Source organism: Scyliorhinus canicula, chromosome 2 (assembly GCF_902713615.1).
Source record: "Scyliorhinus canicula chromosome 2, sScyCan1.1, whole genome shotgun sequence".
NCBI lineage: Eukaryota > Metazoa > Chordata > Chondrichthyes > Carcharhiniformes > Scyliorhinidae > Scyliorhinus > Scyliorhinus canicula.
In genome coordinates, this window is record NC_052147.1 from 79,186,082 (window position 1) to 79,203,348 (window position 17,267).

Sequence of the window (17,267 nt, forward strand, 5' to 3'; positions counted from 1 at the left end):
AAAAACATATGTTTAGGTTGCAATTACACCTTCCTCCCAGTAGTGGTACTGCTGCATATCTAGTAGAGAAAGTGTAATTACAGTATGACAGTTTGCAAAAACAATTCTATTTTAAATAGGAATCATGGTGTTTATATTGTAAAAACTGTTAAAAGGTGCTTACAAATGTGAACACAGTAAGAAGTCTTACAACACCAGGTTAAAGTCCAACAGGTTTGTTTGAAACACGAGCTTTCGGAGCACTGCTCCTTCCTCAGGTGAATGGAGAGTGAATGGACCTCTCCATTCACCTGAGGAAGGAGCAGTGCTCCGAAAGCTCGTGTTTGAAACAAACCTGTTGGACTTTAAACTGGTGTTGTAAGACTTCTTACTGTGCTCACCCCAGTCCAACGCCAGCATCTCCACATCACAAATGTGAAGATATTAATGCATTAAATCTTAGATTATTCTGCTGTCCTTCTACAAAGCAATTAAGTGGATCAAAAGTAGGTCTAGCTGTAATTATCCATTAAAACTATAACTAACTAGATTATTTTGAGGAAATTCCTCATTGAGAATTTAATTATTTTATGTTAAACTCCTTACTTTAGTGTTCTTGCTCAGTCAACTTCTATTAACAAGGCAAATGTGAATACTAAACTTTTAATATTCACAGAACTAGTTCTCATGGCATTGTTTTATTCCAAGATGGTTTTAATTCAGGACCATTGTTCATGCTGAAGACATATTGAAAGGTCTGATGAACCTATAGTAAATGCAAAGGTGAATATATCCACTGGTTTGTTGCAGAAAATGAAGAGGAACAAACATCACAAATAGATTTTTTATTACAGTGTAGAAGAAGGCCATTCGGCCCATCAGGTCTAAACCGGCCGCTGAAAGAGCACTTACGTAAGCCCACATCTCCACACTATCCTCATAACCAAAAACCCCAACTAAATTTTGGACACTTAGGGCAATTTAGCATGGCCAATCCACTTAACCTGCGCATCTTTGGACTGTGGGAGGAAACCGGAGCACTCGGAGGAAACCCGCGCATACATGGGGAGAACGTGCAGACTCCACACAGTCACCCAAGTCGGGAATCAAACCCGGGTCCCTGGCCCTGTGAAGCAACAGTGGTAACCACTGTGCTACCATGCCGCTGTGTGAGACGAGAAATGCTGTGTGAGATTAGAAACTTATTTGTGAACGTTGAATGTGCCAAGGAATACCCCAAAAAGAGGAAGCGGGATGGTCAAGAAAAATGTTTGAAAATATTTTGAAGGGTTCCTGGGCCATTGATTCAAATGTTCTTCCCAATTCCCAACCAACAAACTGAAATTCAAGATGAATGGACAAAGAGGACTTCCCTTCATGGTAATTACCTGCCCTATCAGTTGGTTCCTGCTCTCAAACTAACTTTATTACTGTACTTAGAATTTCATAGAATTTCTTCACTGTCCATGTGGAGTTTGCACATTCTCGCTCTGCTTGTGTGGGTCTCACACCCACAACCCAAAGATTTGCAGTGTAGGTGGATTGGACACGCTAAACTTCCCCTTAATTGGAAATTTAAAAAAACAAGATATTAAAAAATAATTTTTTTATGCAACACTCCTCTAAAATGCCTTGAAAGTCAGTTTCAAATATATAAGACACACCAACACTGATAATTAAACAAAATTACCGGGCACCTAAGCATTCAGCCAGATGCTACTAAACATTGAATGTTAGACTACGGCAACTTGGCTCGAAAGGCTGAATGGACAACTCATGCTACTTGGCTGTGTGTTCCTATGTTCCATCAAAATAATAACCTGAAATAATTAGATTTTTTTGAAAACAGATTTTAATTAAATTTCAGAAAATGTCTATGAATGTAGACACAATCAGAATCATCTCAAGGTTAGGTTGGAGAAACTAGAGCGGTTCTCCTTGGAGCAAAGGATATTGAGGAGAGATTTGATGTGTTGATCAGAGGTGTACACGATTATGACAGGTTTAAATGAGGTAGACATATCAAAGCTATTCCAATTAGCTGATGGAATAAGGCCGCGAGGACACTGATTTCAGATTTTGGGCAAATAATGAAGGGGGGATTGTGAAGAAAAATTTATTTGCATAGCGAGTTGTAATGACCTGGCACTTGCTGCCTGTGAGGGTGGTAGAGACAGACTTCAGACTAATGATTTCAAAAGCAAATTGGATGGGCAGTAAAGGGAAATAGATTTCAGGACGACAAGGAATGTAAGCGAGGGAATGGCACTGACCCGATTGCTCAACAGAGAGCTGCCGTGGACTCAATGGCCCAAATGGTCTCCTACTGACAATGCTACACTGTCACTACGACAATGTAGAAGACTGAGCACACTTTTCAATTTGTGATTCTCATGAACTATTGCACACATGTTAAAGATGAGGGAACAGATATTCCCCTTCAAGGTGCGATTCACAAGTCGGGCCATTTTGCAACATCATTATCCCACCTCCTGCCCAGCAGTGTCAATCCATGCTATTTTCATAGTGGGATGGTGAGGACAGGATGCAGTCAGAGCCGCCATTTCCAAAGAAGACCATGGTTTTCTTGTCAACAACAACTCCCCACCCCCGAGCTGAATCAATTAGTGGGGTCTGAAGCTCAGCCAGACATTCATAATGAGATTCGATTAAACAACTGTATCAACAAAGTCTCATGAGCTGAGTACATTAAAGACTTCGAAGCAGTAGGACAGATGGACTATTTCAAAGGCTTAACACATGGCTGGGCTGTAAATTTCAAAAATCAGCAATCTGTTCCACTGCTTCAAAGGCTCCACAAATGGCTAGGTTCCGAAATAATGTAAAAACACAAATAATCTAAAACTGAATCTCAGAATGCAGACGAAAATACATTCAAATTGATACAAATACTTTCACAATACTGGTCAATTTAGTGGTCATTTATCTTTTTAAGAACACTGCCCTAATAGCAATTAGAGCATTAAAAAATAAATTTTCATACACTAGTCAATGATGAGTGAAGTTGGGAAAATGTTTAAATGTATCTGTCAAAAGGTTCCTGACTCCATAATAGGCTGCTCCCATGGTTCATGCCCCTGCTGACCTGATATGATTCATACAAGCTTCAGAAATCCACATATCGTTCTGAAAATTTCAAACTGCTTCAAATACAAAAATGAGGAAGGCAGCAACTTAGCAGTCCTGACATCCCATTTGTTTGCTCTGATCATCACCTGCCCCTTTTCCCACATTGGTCAAAATGGCACTAGGCAGAAATCACATCATTGTTGTTTATTCATAGTGTTTTCAGTGTTTCTCACAAGCAGCCACGTAGCTGAATAAGGCCACTTTAAGAGAACGATTGCGTGACGTCTAACATTGCATCCTATAGTGTTAGCCCCTTTCATGATAAAGCTCTACGTTTTGGTTGAAACTCCAAGACCTGCAGTCTCGATCTTCAATCTATCACATAAAAACTGGCGACGAGGTAGGCATTAGTAGGCACCCAGAAAAATAATAAAGAATTGAAGTCAACCCTGCATGAAAGCTGCCAACAGGGGAGCCAAATAACAGTTGCAGCCACCAGAAAAATCACTAAAAACCCTTTACACATTTTGCACATGCAGGTCCTTCCATATAGAAAAATGGCTGGGGTTTTCAGTGTCCAAAAACTGAGCACTTAGCAGCAGATTGTTGGTGCAAAGACAACATGTGCAGAAAGTATGGCAGAAAGGGCCAAACCCTGAGCCAAAGCCATATTTCACCCGAAGACTTGAGTTATCCGCATGGCAAGTTGTCTCCTCTGGGGAATGAGAGTCATCATTGCACCATTATTAAGAAAATGTGTAGTAACCAATTACATGAAGGATACTGTGGCATTGTAAAAATTAAGGAGATAGCCAGGAGCTATTTTTTGTGGCCGGGCTAGATGCCGAAATCGAGGAGAAAGCAGTATACGTTTTTCCTGTGTAAAAGTGCGGAACCTACCACTATTAGTCCCGTTGCACCCGTGGGAATAGCCAGAATGATACATGTTGATTACACCAGACAGTTTGAAGGTCACGTATTTCTCATTCTAGTTGATGTTCATTCGAAATGGCCTGAAGTTGCCATTATGAAGTACATTTCATTGGAGAAAACAATTGAGAGATTAGGTAAATCTTCAACAGATTTGGTTCCGCTGAACAACTGGTATCATAGAATTTACAGTGCAGAAGGACGCCATTCGGCCCATCGCATCTGCATCGGCCCTTGGAAAGAGCACCCTACCTAAGCCCACACCTCCACCCTATCCCCGTAATACAGTAACCCCACCCAACCTTTGTGGTCACTGAGGGCAATTTAGCATGACCACCTAACCTGCACATCTTTGGACTATGGGAGGAAACCGGAGTGCCTGGAGGAAACCTGCGCAGACATGGGGAGAATGTGCAGACTCCGCACAGTGACTTAAGCCGGGAATTGAACCCAGGTCCCTGGTGCCGTGAAGCAACAATGCTAACCAGTGTGCCGCCCACTAGTGAGCAATAATGGACTGCAGTTCATATCTCAAGACTTCATAAACTACTTGGAAAACAGAATTCAGCACACTCGGTCCACTCCTTATCACCCATTCAGAAATGAGCTGGGGGAACATTTTGTACAGACGATTAAATATTGGTTAACAGTAACCAGAGGACAAGTTTCATTGTCGAAATTTATTGAGTCAATTCCTGCTCACGAACACGAATACTGAGCATTCAGCAAGCCATGTTTCTCTGGCATTGCTAATGGTTAAACATCAGCTACACACAGCATTTGATTTTCTAAAACCACCCAAGAGAAAATAAATTGTCAAGAAAAAGCAGCAGGATCAGGTCCTACGCAGGAGAACAAGACTAAAAGTTGTGTATTTTGCCAGGGTCAAAAGTTTCTGGCAAGAAATTATATCACAAGTGAAAACTGGATACCTGCCACCATCTTAGCACAGGCAAGACCAGTCTCCTACACCATACAAACCCGAGACCATGTAATACAGCGTAGGCCTACAGATCAACTTTTGGCAACAAGAACAAATCTGCCAGGGGTATAACTGACAAGAGTCCAGGTTCAGCTTTGCCAAGAGATGACTTGGACCTTTCTGAGACCCTGACAATAACCAAACCAACTGGGGAAGTCAGCACTTCAATTGCGAATCAAACACCGAATCAACCTCAGATCACGATTTCGATTCCAGTTAAGATAACCATTGACAACGCTCACACCAAGCCAAAGACAGTAGAGGTTGCAGCAAGTTCCAAAATGCAGATGCACCAACAACCACACAGAGAACGACAACCTCTGAAATGTTTGATATATTGTCCGTCGTTGTTGATTGATCGTTCACGTTGCTAATTGATGGTTAATATTACACTGTTTATTGTGTCAGGGACCTTTGGGTTAAAGGGAGAGGAAATGTTATCTTTTCATAGTGCATGTTAATGTCCTCACAAGCAGGCTTGCTGCTGAACAGGGGCCCTTTAAGAGGACGATTACATGACGTCATCGGCATCGGCTGTTTGTGTGGGAAAACGGGCAGTCTAACATCGCAGCTTGTAATGTTAACATCTTCTAAATAAAGCTCTATATTGTGCTTGAACCTCCAAGGTCTGCAGAATCAATCTTGAATCCACCACCATCACAATTTTAGATTACTGATCCCCTTCGCCTCTTTCACCTGCCCATTGGAATGGGAAAATCTGTCCCTCGGTCTATTATGTCACCTGAATAGATAATAGTTACAATGATGTCAGTCAAAGCACAATAATAATTCCTAATAAACATTTACTTTTTATTAGCTCCAATTTTCACAGTTAACATTCTCAATCAAGATTTGTATAATTGTCATGGTGAACATTTGTTGCAGTCACTCTAAAGAAATTATACCCCTACAGAGACCAAAATTGTATTCCAGATACTGTCACATCAAGGGCTTATAAAACTGCAGTAAGACTTCTCTTATACTCAAGCTTTTGTAGCAAACACTTTCTCTTGTTGCTGCTCCTGCTTGTTAACTTTTTGTGATTCCTGCACAAGAGAACCTAAATCCCTCTGAATATCATCATTTTCCTAATAGTTCACTATGTAAAAAACATCCTGCTTTTCTATTTATCCTGCAAAAGTGGATAACTTACATTTCTTCATATTATATTCTATCTACCATGTTCTTTCTCAGTCATTTGATCTGTATAAATATCTTTGCAACTCCTGTGTCTTTGTCACAGTTCACTTTCCAATGTAACATTGTCTCATTATACTCATTTCCCTCATCGAAGCCATTAATATAAACTGTAAATAATTGATCCATGCGGTACCTCACTAATTACAATCGACAACTTAAAAATGACCCATTTATTCCTCCTGTCTGTTTTCAGTCTGTCGACCAATCATCAAATTATTCTAATCACATAGCCCCTATTTTATGTAATAAGTGCAACACTGCTGAAAAAGAGGTGAGCCAAAGGGTTCATGCCCCAAAGAGGAGGTCGTCTTCTTGAAAGGCTGCATCTGTGGCCCAAACGCTTCCACTAGAGTCCAGTCTGGTTTGAGGGGCTCATCTGCATGGCCTCTCAAGGTTTCATTGAGTTTTAAACCTCCGAGGGACCTCCACATTGAGGCAGCCTCAAGTTCTCCAGTTTGTCTCAGCAATGCACACTTCTCCTGATGGGATTGCCGAGGCTCAAAAGCTGCCAGTCCTGACTGGTTGGCAGCACTGGGAACCCTCCAGCTGTCCTGAATAATAGGGTGAGTGTGAAGGCAGCCAATCAGGAAACCATCTCTGGCTCACTGCTCAGCTGACCCACTGACCAAGAGTAGACTCGGGACCCCTATTTAATGAATCGATTGCGTCCACCATTTCATATTCGCCATTTTAATTTTTCCAATCTTTGCCTCGAAGGCCCCATTGTTTACTCTCAATAATATGATCCTTTTTACATATTTATAGAAGCTTTTACAATCCGTGATTATATCTCCAGCTTGATTGCTCACATATTCCGTTTTCTTTACAAATTTCTTGGTCATTCTTAGCTGAATTTTAAAATTCTTCCAAGTTTCAGGCTCATTAATCTTTCTGGCAGCTTTGTAGGGTTTTTCTTTTCAACTAATAGTATCTTAATTTCTCTTAATTTCGACCACTTTTCACATGGGCTTTTTATTCCTCGAACTAATGCAAATTATTAATGAACTCTTTAAATGTTTATCATTGCTGATCTACCATTTCTTTTGTCAATCTAGTTCCCCAGTTCACATTAGCCACTGTTCCCTCATACCTCGATAACATGCTAGTTTCAAACTTAACTAAATCATTTCCAAACGCAATATAAAATTCTATTGTATAATGATCACTTTTCACAAGAGGCTTCTTTATTACAAGGTTATTATTTAACCCCCTCACGGCACAATACACAAAAATTGGATATAAGTTGAAAATTGCCACATGGATCTCGATGTATGACAAATCTGTGCCTGTATGTGCAATGCAGGTGGCTTGCAAACATCCTGCTGCCTGCTAATTTAAATATGAGTGGTATACAGCCAGTACTAAACATGGTACTGAGTAATTGTGTATTGCTTTCCCCCATTTTCTGTATCCGAAACCTACTCTTGTGCCTTTCTCCCTTCAGATACCTAAGAGCTGCCATCTTGCCTGGCATTTATGTGGGAAAATGAAGTCGAAGCAGAAATAAAGTTTTGATGATGAAAACCTGTAATTCGATCTCTCACATCCAGACACCCACTCAAATATTGGTAATGCCTGTAATTTAGAGGGTAATGTAAACCCAGGATCTATGAATGGTGAGTCTCTTGTAATGTGGCCTGCAGCCAGGGCAGCGGAAAAAACTCACAGGAACAAGCCTCTTGAAGGGTGAGGCCACACATAGGTTCTGGCCAAGGAGTCTCAGATAGAACATAGAACATAGAAACAGTATAGCACAGAACAGGCCCTTCGGCCCTCGATGTTGTGCCGAGCAATGATCACCCTACTCAAACCCACGTATCCACCCTATACCCGTAACCCAACAACCCCCCCCCCCCCCTTAACCTTACTTTTTACGACACTACGGGCAATTTAGCATGGCCAATCCACCTAACCCGCACATCTTTGGACTGTGGGAGGAAACCGGAGCATCCGGAGGAAACCCACGCACACACGGGGACATGCAGACTCCACACAGACAGCGACCCAGCCGGGAATCGAACCTGGGACCCTGGAGCTGTGAAGCATTTATGCTAACCACCATGCTACCGTGCTGCCCCCAAAGATGTAGACTTTGATGTGGCAGCCTCCAGAGATAGGCTGATAGGTATGCACAATTTAATGCTTGGTACATACACAGGCCTGCCATAAAGCTTGTTACAGTCAAGAAGCACAGGGCATCTGGCACCAAGTTGGCACAGGGCTTTGGGCAGAGCTTGAAACCCATCCTTTTCAACATGTAAATAGTGGTCAACTTTTTTTTATAATAATCTTTATTATTGTCACAAGTAGTCTTATATTAACACTGCAATGAAGTTACTGTGAAAATCCCCTAGTTGCCACATTCCAGCGCCTGACCGGGTACATTGAACGAGAATTCAGAATGTCCAATTCACCTAACAGCACGTCTTTCGGGACTTTGTGGGAGGAAACCTGAGCTCCCGGAGGAAAGCCATGCAGACACGGGGAGAATGTGCAGACTCCGCCCAGACAGTGGCTCAAGCCGGGAATCGAACCTGGGACCCTGGCACTGTGAAGCAACAGTGCTGACTACTGTTCTACTGAACTTTATGAGAACCCTGGAGGATCCAACCATTGATACGTACCTCAGCTTCCATTGCAGAAAAGCAGAAAGTATTAAACATCTAGATGCTGCATGGAAACTCAGATGTCATCATCCAAGTTCAGCTTGTTGCCTTGCAAACACAGCTTGCTGCCAAAAGATACCATGACATTATACAAATGTACAGCATGTGAAGAGTTAATGTTATGTTAAGCCGAGCCACTAGAGGGGGTTAAGGGACAGTACTATAAATTGCGCTGGCTCTTGGACTTGGGGGGGGGGGGAGATTAGATTGGAGCTGAAGAAGACAAGATTCATAGTGTACTGCAGAGCTAGTTGAGATATAATAGTTCTAGTTAGTAGAGATAGTGTTAGTGAGTGTAGTTTAATTCTTACACGTATGTTTGCTATTTAGAATAAGTGTTGAACTCAAATTTAGTAGTGTTAATGAAATTAGTTTAGTTCTTCAAAAGTGCTTTGTGTGTGTTTGTGATCATTACACCTTCCATCCTGGAAACCCCTCACAAAGATCACCACAGATACCAGTGCTCATTGGGTCTTTCAGGCGCAAACAGTAGTTCATCAACCGTCTGTCTCACTAGCCTTGTTGAGGTGCTGCCTCCCCTTGGAGCGCAAACCCGTTGTCCTCTCAAGGTGACAGCATTTGCCCTCCTACCACTGCCACTCTGCTAGTGCCTGCAGTTGCCTCTCAGCTAACCAGCACAAACTGCTGCCATCCATGCCAAGGTGGTGCAGTCTGACATCAGGCTCCTAAACCCAGATCTGCCCACGGGTGTCCTGCAAAACCATCACTGAAAGTCATCAGCCTTCCACCAGCGATGCTGCAGCCACTTGTGTAGCTCTGTTCAGGGGCACCAAGACAGGCAAAGGCTAGTCAGGCACTAAGGGAAGGCACAAGAATAATGTGACAAGCAAACAATCTAATATTCCAGTCAAATGGCTTTTGACTGGAATGTTGGATGGATTGTTTGACAGAGTTTTTTTTATAAAATATTTTATTCTCCTTTTTCACATCTTCTCCCGAATACACACCCATAAACAATAATCAGCAACAAATATGTCAATCCCCATAACAATAACAACGATCCCATCTTCCCACCAACCCCCAAACATCAGCCCGCATGTTTACATAAACAAATGATAAAAAGGAATCAGGGATTACCCATAGTCACCCTTAATACACACAGCCCCCCTCCCCCCCTCCATCCCCCCCAACTAATGTTCGATGTTATCCAGTTCTTGAAAGTGCGTAATGAATAATGCCCATGACTTGTAGAATCCATCCGTCCTTCCCCTCAGTTCAAACTTAACCTTTTCAAGGGTCAAGTATTCCAACAGGTCCCCCCGCCCGACAGGGCAGAAGGTGGAGAGGCTGCTCTCCATCCCAACAGGATCCGCCTTCGGGCTATCAATGAGGCGAAGGCTATGATATCTGCCTCTGCACCCGTTTCCAACCCTGGCTGGTCCGACACCCCGAATATGGCCTCCCGGGGACCCAGGTCCAGTTTCACGTCCACCACCTTGGAAATTACCCATAAAACCCCCTTCCAGTACTCTTCTAGCTTTGGACAGGACCAAAACATATGAACGTGATTCGCACCCCTCCCCCCCATGCAACGCTCACACACATCTTCTACTCCTTCAAAGAATCGGCTCATCTTCGCCCACGTGAGGTGTGCTCTGTATACTACCTTCAGCTGTATTAGCCCCAACCTCGCACATGAGGTGGCATTTACTCTCCGAAGCACCTCACACCAGACCCCCTCCTCTATAACCTCTCCCAACTCTTCCTCCCACTTTGCTTTGATCCCTTCCAGTGGTGCCTTGTCCTCTTCCAAAATAACACCGTAAACCGCTGACACTACCCCCTTCTCCAGCCCCCTTGTCGTCAGCACCTCCTCCAGCAATGTGGAGGCCGGCTCCTCCGGGAAGCTCTGCATCTCCTTCCTGGCAAAATCTCGAACCTGCATGTATCTAAACATTTCTCCCTGCTCCAGCTCATACTTCGCTTCCAGCCCCCTCAATCCTGCAAACCGACCCCCAAGAAACAAATCTTATAGCGTCTTAATCCCCTTCTCTTCCCATTTCCGAAAACTTCCATCCTGCCTCCCTGGCTCAAATCTGTGGTTTCCCCGAATCGGCATTTCCCTTGCCCCTGCCCCCAACCCGAAGTGTTGGCGAAACTGCCTCCAGATTTTCAATGAAGCTATTATTACCGGACTCCCTGAGTATTTCCCTGGAGCTATCGGGAGCAGCGCTGTTGCTAGTGCTTTCAGTCCCGATCCCCTGCACAAACTCACCTCCATTCTGACCCACTGGGAATCAACCCCTCGGACCCAGCTCTGCACCTTCTCCACATTCGCCGCCCAGTAGTAGTACATCAGGTTCGGGAGACCCAAACCCCCTGCCTGCCTTCCCCTCTGTAGCAGCACCTTTCTCACTCTGGCCACCTTCCCTCCCCATATGAACGAGGTAACCCTTCCCTCAATCTCCCTGAAAAAAGCCTTTGGCAGGAAAAAGATTGCTTGACGAAGTTGATTCAAAATGGTTGTTTTGTGGTGACTTTGATTTTCAGCATGTGTGGCAAAGACTCTGATAATCAGTAACAGAGTGATGGTAAGGTGAGTGGGGAATTGGGGCACATTCACTGCAATTGAAATCAAAATAAATAGTTAATTGCCTCCTCCATTTCTTCTGCTCCTCCTCTTCAACCTCCTCAGATGCTTGCCATATTCAGGAGCTAGGACCTCATGATAGTGAAGTTGTGTTGTGTTGGATGCAGTCTGCAACTAATTCTGACACACACTGATGAGTGCTTCACAGCCTGTTTCTTGATGATGTCTGGTGTAGCATGGCTACATCTACTTGGGTATAACGATCCCAGATCAAACACCAATAGCGGTTGGGATACTGGAAAGAAACCCCAATATTTTATTTTAATTTTGTAAGGCTGTGAGGAAACCTCACTCCAGGAGCATTTTCACGCAAAATAGGGATGGTTTATTAAAAATAAACGTTGTTATTAACACAGTATGAAAACGTTTTCAACATCGCACAAGAAAATAACTTACAATTAGAACATAGAAAAATACAGCACAGAACAGGCCCTTCGGCCCAGATGTTGTGCCGAACTTTTGTCTGAGATTAAGAACAAATTAATCTACGCCTCATCATTCTACCGTAATCCATGTACATATCCAATAGCCGCTTGAAGGTCCCTAATGTTTCTGACTCAACTACTTCCACAGGCAGTGCATTCCATGCCCCCACTACTCTGGGTAAAGAACCTACCTCTGACAGCCCCCCTATATCTTCCACCATTCACCTTAAATTTATCTCCCCTTGTAATGGTTTGTTCCACCTGGGGAAAAAGTCTCTGACTGTCTACTCTATCTATTCCCCTGATCATCTTATAAACCTCCATCAAGTCGCCCCTCATCCTTCTCCGTTCTAATGAGAGAAGGCCAAGCACCCTCAGCCTTTCCTCATAAGACCTACTCTCCATTCCAGGCAACATCCTGGCAAATCTCCTTTGCACCTTTTCCAAAGCTTCCACATCCTTCCTAAAATGAGGCAACCAGAACTACACACAGTACTCCAAATGTGACCTTACCAAGGTTTTGTACAGCTGCATCATCACCTCACGGCTCTTAAATTCAATCCCTCTGCTAATGAACGCTAGCACACCATAGGCCTTCTTCACAGCTCTATCCACTTGAGTGGCAACTTTCAAAGATCTATGAACATAGACCCTAACATCTCTCTGCTCCTCCACATTGCCAAGAACCCTACCGTTAACCCTGTATTCCGCACTCATATATGTCCTTCCAAAATGGACAACCTCACACTTTTCAGGGTTAAACTCCATCTGCCATTTCTCAGCCCAGCTCTGCATCCTATCTATGTCTCTTTGCAGCTGACAACAGCCCTCCTCACTATCCACAACTCCACCAATCTTCGTATCGTCGGCAAATTTACTGACCCGCCCTTCAATTCCCTCATCCAAGTCATTAATGAAAATCAGAATTGATTCCTGCAGTACGCCACTGGTAACTGGGCTCCAGGCTGAATATTTGCCATCCACCACCACTCTCTGACATCTATCGGTTAGCCAGTTCGTTATCCAACTGGCCAAATTTCCCACTATCCCATGCCTCGCTACTTTCTGCATAAGCCTACCATGGGGAACCTTATCAAATGCTTTACTAAAATCCATGTACACCCCTTCACTGATTTACCTTCATCCATTTGCTTGGTCACCTCCTCAAAGAATTCAATCAGACTTGTAAGGCAAGAGCTACCCCTCACAAATCCGTGCTGACTATCCCTAATCAAGCAGTGTCTTTCCAGATGCTCAGAAATCCTATCCCTCAGTACCCTTTCCATTACTTTGCCTACCACCGAAGTAAGACTAACTGGCCTGTAATTCCCAGGGTTATCCCTATTCCCTTTTTTGAACAGGGGCACGACATTCGCCACTCTCCAATTCCCTGGTACCACCCCTGTTGACAGTGAGGACGAAAAGATCATTGCCAACGGCTCTGCAATTTCATTTCTTGCTTCCCATAGAATCCTTGGATATATCCCCTCAGGCCCGGGGGACTTGTCTATCCTCAAGTTTTTCAAAATGCCCAACACATCTTCCTTCCTAACAAGTATCTCCTCGAGCTTACCAGTCTGTTTCACACTGTCCTCTCCAACAAAATGGCCACTGTCATTGGTAAATACTGAAGAAAAGTACTCGCTCAACACCTCTCCTATCTCTTCTGACTCAATACACAATCTCCCGCTGCTGTCCATGATCAGACCCACCCTCGCTCAAGTCATTCTCGTATTTCTCACATATGTGTAAAAAGCCTTGGGGTTTTCCTTGATTCTACCCGCCAAAGATTTTTAATGCCCTCTCTTAGCTCTCCTAATCCCTTTCTTCAGTTCCCTCCTGGCTATCTTGTATCCCTCAAGCGCCCTGCCTGAACCTTGTTTCCTCAGCCTTACATAAGTATCCTTCTTCCTCTTAACAAGACATTCAACCTCTCTTGTCAACCATGGTTCCCTCACTCGACCATCTCTTCCCTGCCTTATAGGGACATACATATCAAGGAAACGTAGTATCTGTTCCTTGAACAAGTTCCACATTTCAATTATGTCCTTCCCTGACAGCCTATTCCCAACTTATGCACTTCAGTTCTTCTCTGACAGCATCGTATTTACCCTTCCCCCAATTGTAAACCTTGCCCTGTTGCACGCATCTATCCCTCTCCATTACTAAAGTGAAAGTGAGAGAATTGTGGTCACTACCCCCAAAATGCTCCCCCACTAACAAATCTATCATTTGCCCTGGTTCATTACCAAGTACCAAATCCAATATGGCCTCCCCTCTGGTCGGGCAATCTACATACTGTGTTAGAAAAGCTTCCTGGACACACTGCACAAACACCACCCCATCCAACCTATTTGATCTAAAGAGTTTCCACTCAATATTTGGGAAGTTGAAGTCACCCATGACTACTACCCTGTGACTTCTGCACCTTTCCAAAATCTGTTTCGCAATCTGTTCCTCCACATCTCTGCTGCTATTGGGGGGCCTATAGAAAACTCCCAACAAGGTGACTGCTCCTTTCCTATTTCTGACTTCAACCCATACTACTTTAGTAGGCAAATTCTCCTCGAACTGCCTTTCTGCAGCTGTTATACTATCTCTAATTAACAATGCCACCCCCCCCCCCCCCCCCCCCCCCCCCCCCACCACCACCACCACCTCTTTTACCACCCTCCCTAATCTTATTGAGACATCTATAACCAGGAACCTCCAACAACCATTTCTGCCCCTCTTCTATCCAAATTTCCGTGATGGCCACCACATCGTAGTCCCAAGTACCGATCCATGCCTTAAGTTCACCCACCTTATTCCTGATGCACACTTCACACTTCAACCCATCTCCTTGCCTGCAAGTACTCTTCTTTGTCAGTGTTACCTTCCCCACTGCCTCACTACATGCTTTGACGTCCTGAACATCGGCTACCTTAGTTGCTGAACTACAAGTCCGGTTCCCATTCCCCTGCCAAATTAGTTTAAACCCTCCCAAAGAGTACTAGAAAACCTCCCTCCCAGGATATTGGTGCCCCTCAGGTTCAGATGCAACCCGTCCTGCTTGTACAGGTCCCACCTTCCCCAGAATGCGCTCCAATTATCCAAGTACCTGAAGCCCTCCCTCCTACACCATTCCTGCAGCCACGTGTTCAACTGAACTCTCTCCCTATTCCTAGCCTCGCTATCACGTGGCACCAGCAACAAACCAGAGATGACAACTCTCACTGTCCTGGATTTTAACTTCCAGCCTAACTCCCTAAACTCGTTTATTATATCCACACCCATTTTCCTACCTACGTCGTTGGTACCAATGTGCACCACGACGTCTGGCTGCTCACCCTCCCCCTTAAGGATCCTGAAGACATGATCCGAGACATCCCTGGCCCTGGCACCCGGGAGGCAACATACCTTCCGGGAGTCTTGCTTGCAACCACAGAATCTCCTAAATATTCCCCTAACCATTGAATCTCCTATTACTATTGCTTTTCTATTCTCCCCCCTTCCATTCTGAGCCCCAGAGCCCGACTCAGTGGCAGAGACCTGGTCGCTAGGGCGTTCCCCCGGTAGGTCATCCCCCCCAACAGTATCCAAAACGGTATACTTGTTTTAAAGGGGAACGGATACGAGGGATCCCTGCACTGACTGCCCGTTTGTTTTCTTTCCCCTGACTGTAACCCAGCTGCTCTTGTCCTGTACCTTAGTTGTGATTACCTCCCTGTAACTCTTCTCCATTACCCTCTCTGCCTCCCGGATGATCTGAAGTTCATCCAGCTCCAGCTCCAGTTCCCTAACATGGTCTCTGAGGAGCTGTAGATGGGTGCACTTCCCGCAGGTACAGTCAGCGGGGACACTGGTGATATCCCTCACCACTCACATCCTACAGGAGGAGCATGCAACTGCCCTAGCCTCCATCCCCTCTTACCTTACTGAATACAGCTGCCCTATGGACTAACTGGACCTCCGCCCTCCGACTCTGCTCCCAGTCAGCTGTACTCTCGGTAAACTCCCGGCTCCCTTCACGCTCTTTGAGGAAATGTCGGAAATTAAATGAAAAGGAGCACCGTACTCCCTCCTCACCTAACTCCCTCAGTCACCAAACTCTCCTACAGCACTCAAATGCACCCAAATTATGCACTCAATTATCCCTTAACAATGCTAATCGTTACAGTGACACAATAACCCTTAACTGCTATCTTTATTTCCACTCAAACAGCAAAATCATCTCAGCTCTCAATCCACTTTTAAATACAGTTAGCAGACCCAGGCATACTTTCTTAAGAGATGTTCTTTGAGATGTTATCTGAATCTTGTCAGAACAATCCAGGATCTCTAACTGAAGCCTTCAGAAACTATCTTTCCGGTTTGACTCCCAATAACCAACCGAACAATTTCTGCTAAAATGCTTGGTACTCCAGCTCCTCCCATTAGTTACATCATCTTACCATCTAAACACAATCAGCGGAATTCTCCGACCCCCGCCACCGGATCGGAAAATCCCAGAGCGGCGGCGCGAATTCCGCCCCGCCGCCGGCTGTTCTCCGGCGCCGGTTTTCGGGCAGGGATGGGGTTCACGCCATGCCGGTCGGGGCCGTTGGTAGCGGCCCCCCCGGAAATCTTCCGGACCCGATTGTCCGAGTGGCCGTCCGTTTTTGGCCAGTCCCGCCAGCGTGGGTTAGACATGGTCCCACTCGGCGGGACCTGGCAGGTAAGTTGGCTGGGGCGGTCCTCAGGGGGGGGGAGGGGGGAGGGCCCCGCAGGGGGATCCAACCCTGAGGGGGACCCCCACGGTGCCCACCGATTTGCAGGCGGGCCTGTGCCATGGGGGCACTCCTTCCTTCCGCGCCAGCCCCTGTAGGGCTCCACCATGGCTGGAGCGGTGAAGACAATCCCCGTCGCATGCGCCAGAATACGCTGGCCAGTCTGCGCATGCGCGAACTCGCACAGTCCTTTCGGCGCCAGCTGGCGCGGCGCCAATCCCTCCAGCATCCACCTAGCCCCCGGAAGTGCGGAGAATTCCGCAATTTCAGGGACTGCCGGAATGGTTTGCGCCGATTTTCCCGCCGGCATGGGGACTTAGTCCCGTGAAAAGAGAATCCCGCCCATTGTGTCTAATTAACTACTCCACATGGAACCTTAATCCAAACAACATTCCTTTAACCCACATTTTTACGATGCTCCCAAAACATAGTTTCCTTTTAAACCAGCATTTTTAAAAACACTACTGCAGCAGTCATAGAAAAGTACAGCACAGTACAGGCCCTTCGGCCCACGAAGCCAGGCTTTTAACCCTTAGTGCACCAAATACATATCATACAATATGTCTGAAATTCCTACATTCATCACATTGAGTTACACACTAGAGTTATGAGCCAAGTGGTCATAAGCTAGCCCTT

General features: G+C 45.0%; 1 protein-coding gene and 1 long non-coding RNA gene across 8 annotated transcripts in view; one reads left to right on the forward strand and one right to left on the reverse strand.

The window, feature by feature from the left end:
• Positions 1–17,267, reverse strand: part of LOC119955159 (neuronal PAS domain-containing protein 3) — a 1,584,282-nt gene that overhangs the window by 500,312 nt on the left and 1,066,703 nt on the right. The gene's annotated exons all lie outside the window — the stretch shown is intronic.
• LOC119955179 overlaps positions 1–17,267 on the forward strand; it is a 41,977-nt gene that overhangs the window by 14,209 nt on the left and 10,501 nt on the right. The window lies entirely within an intron of this gene.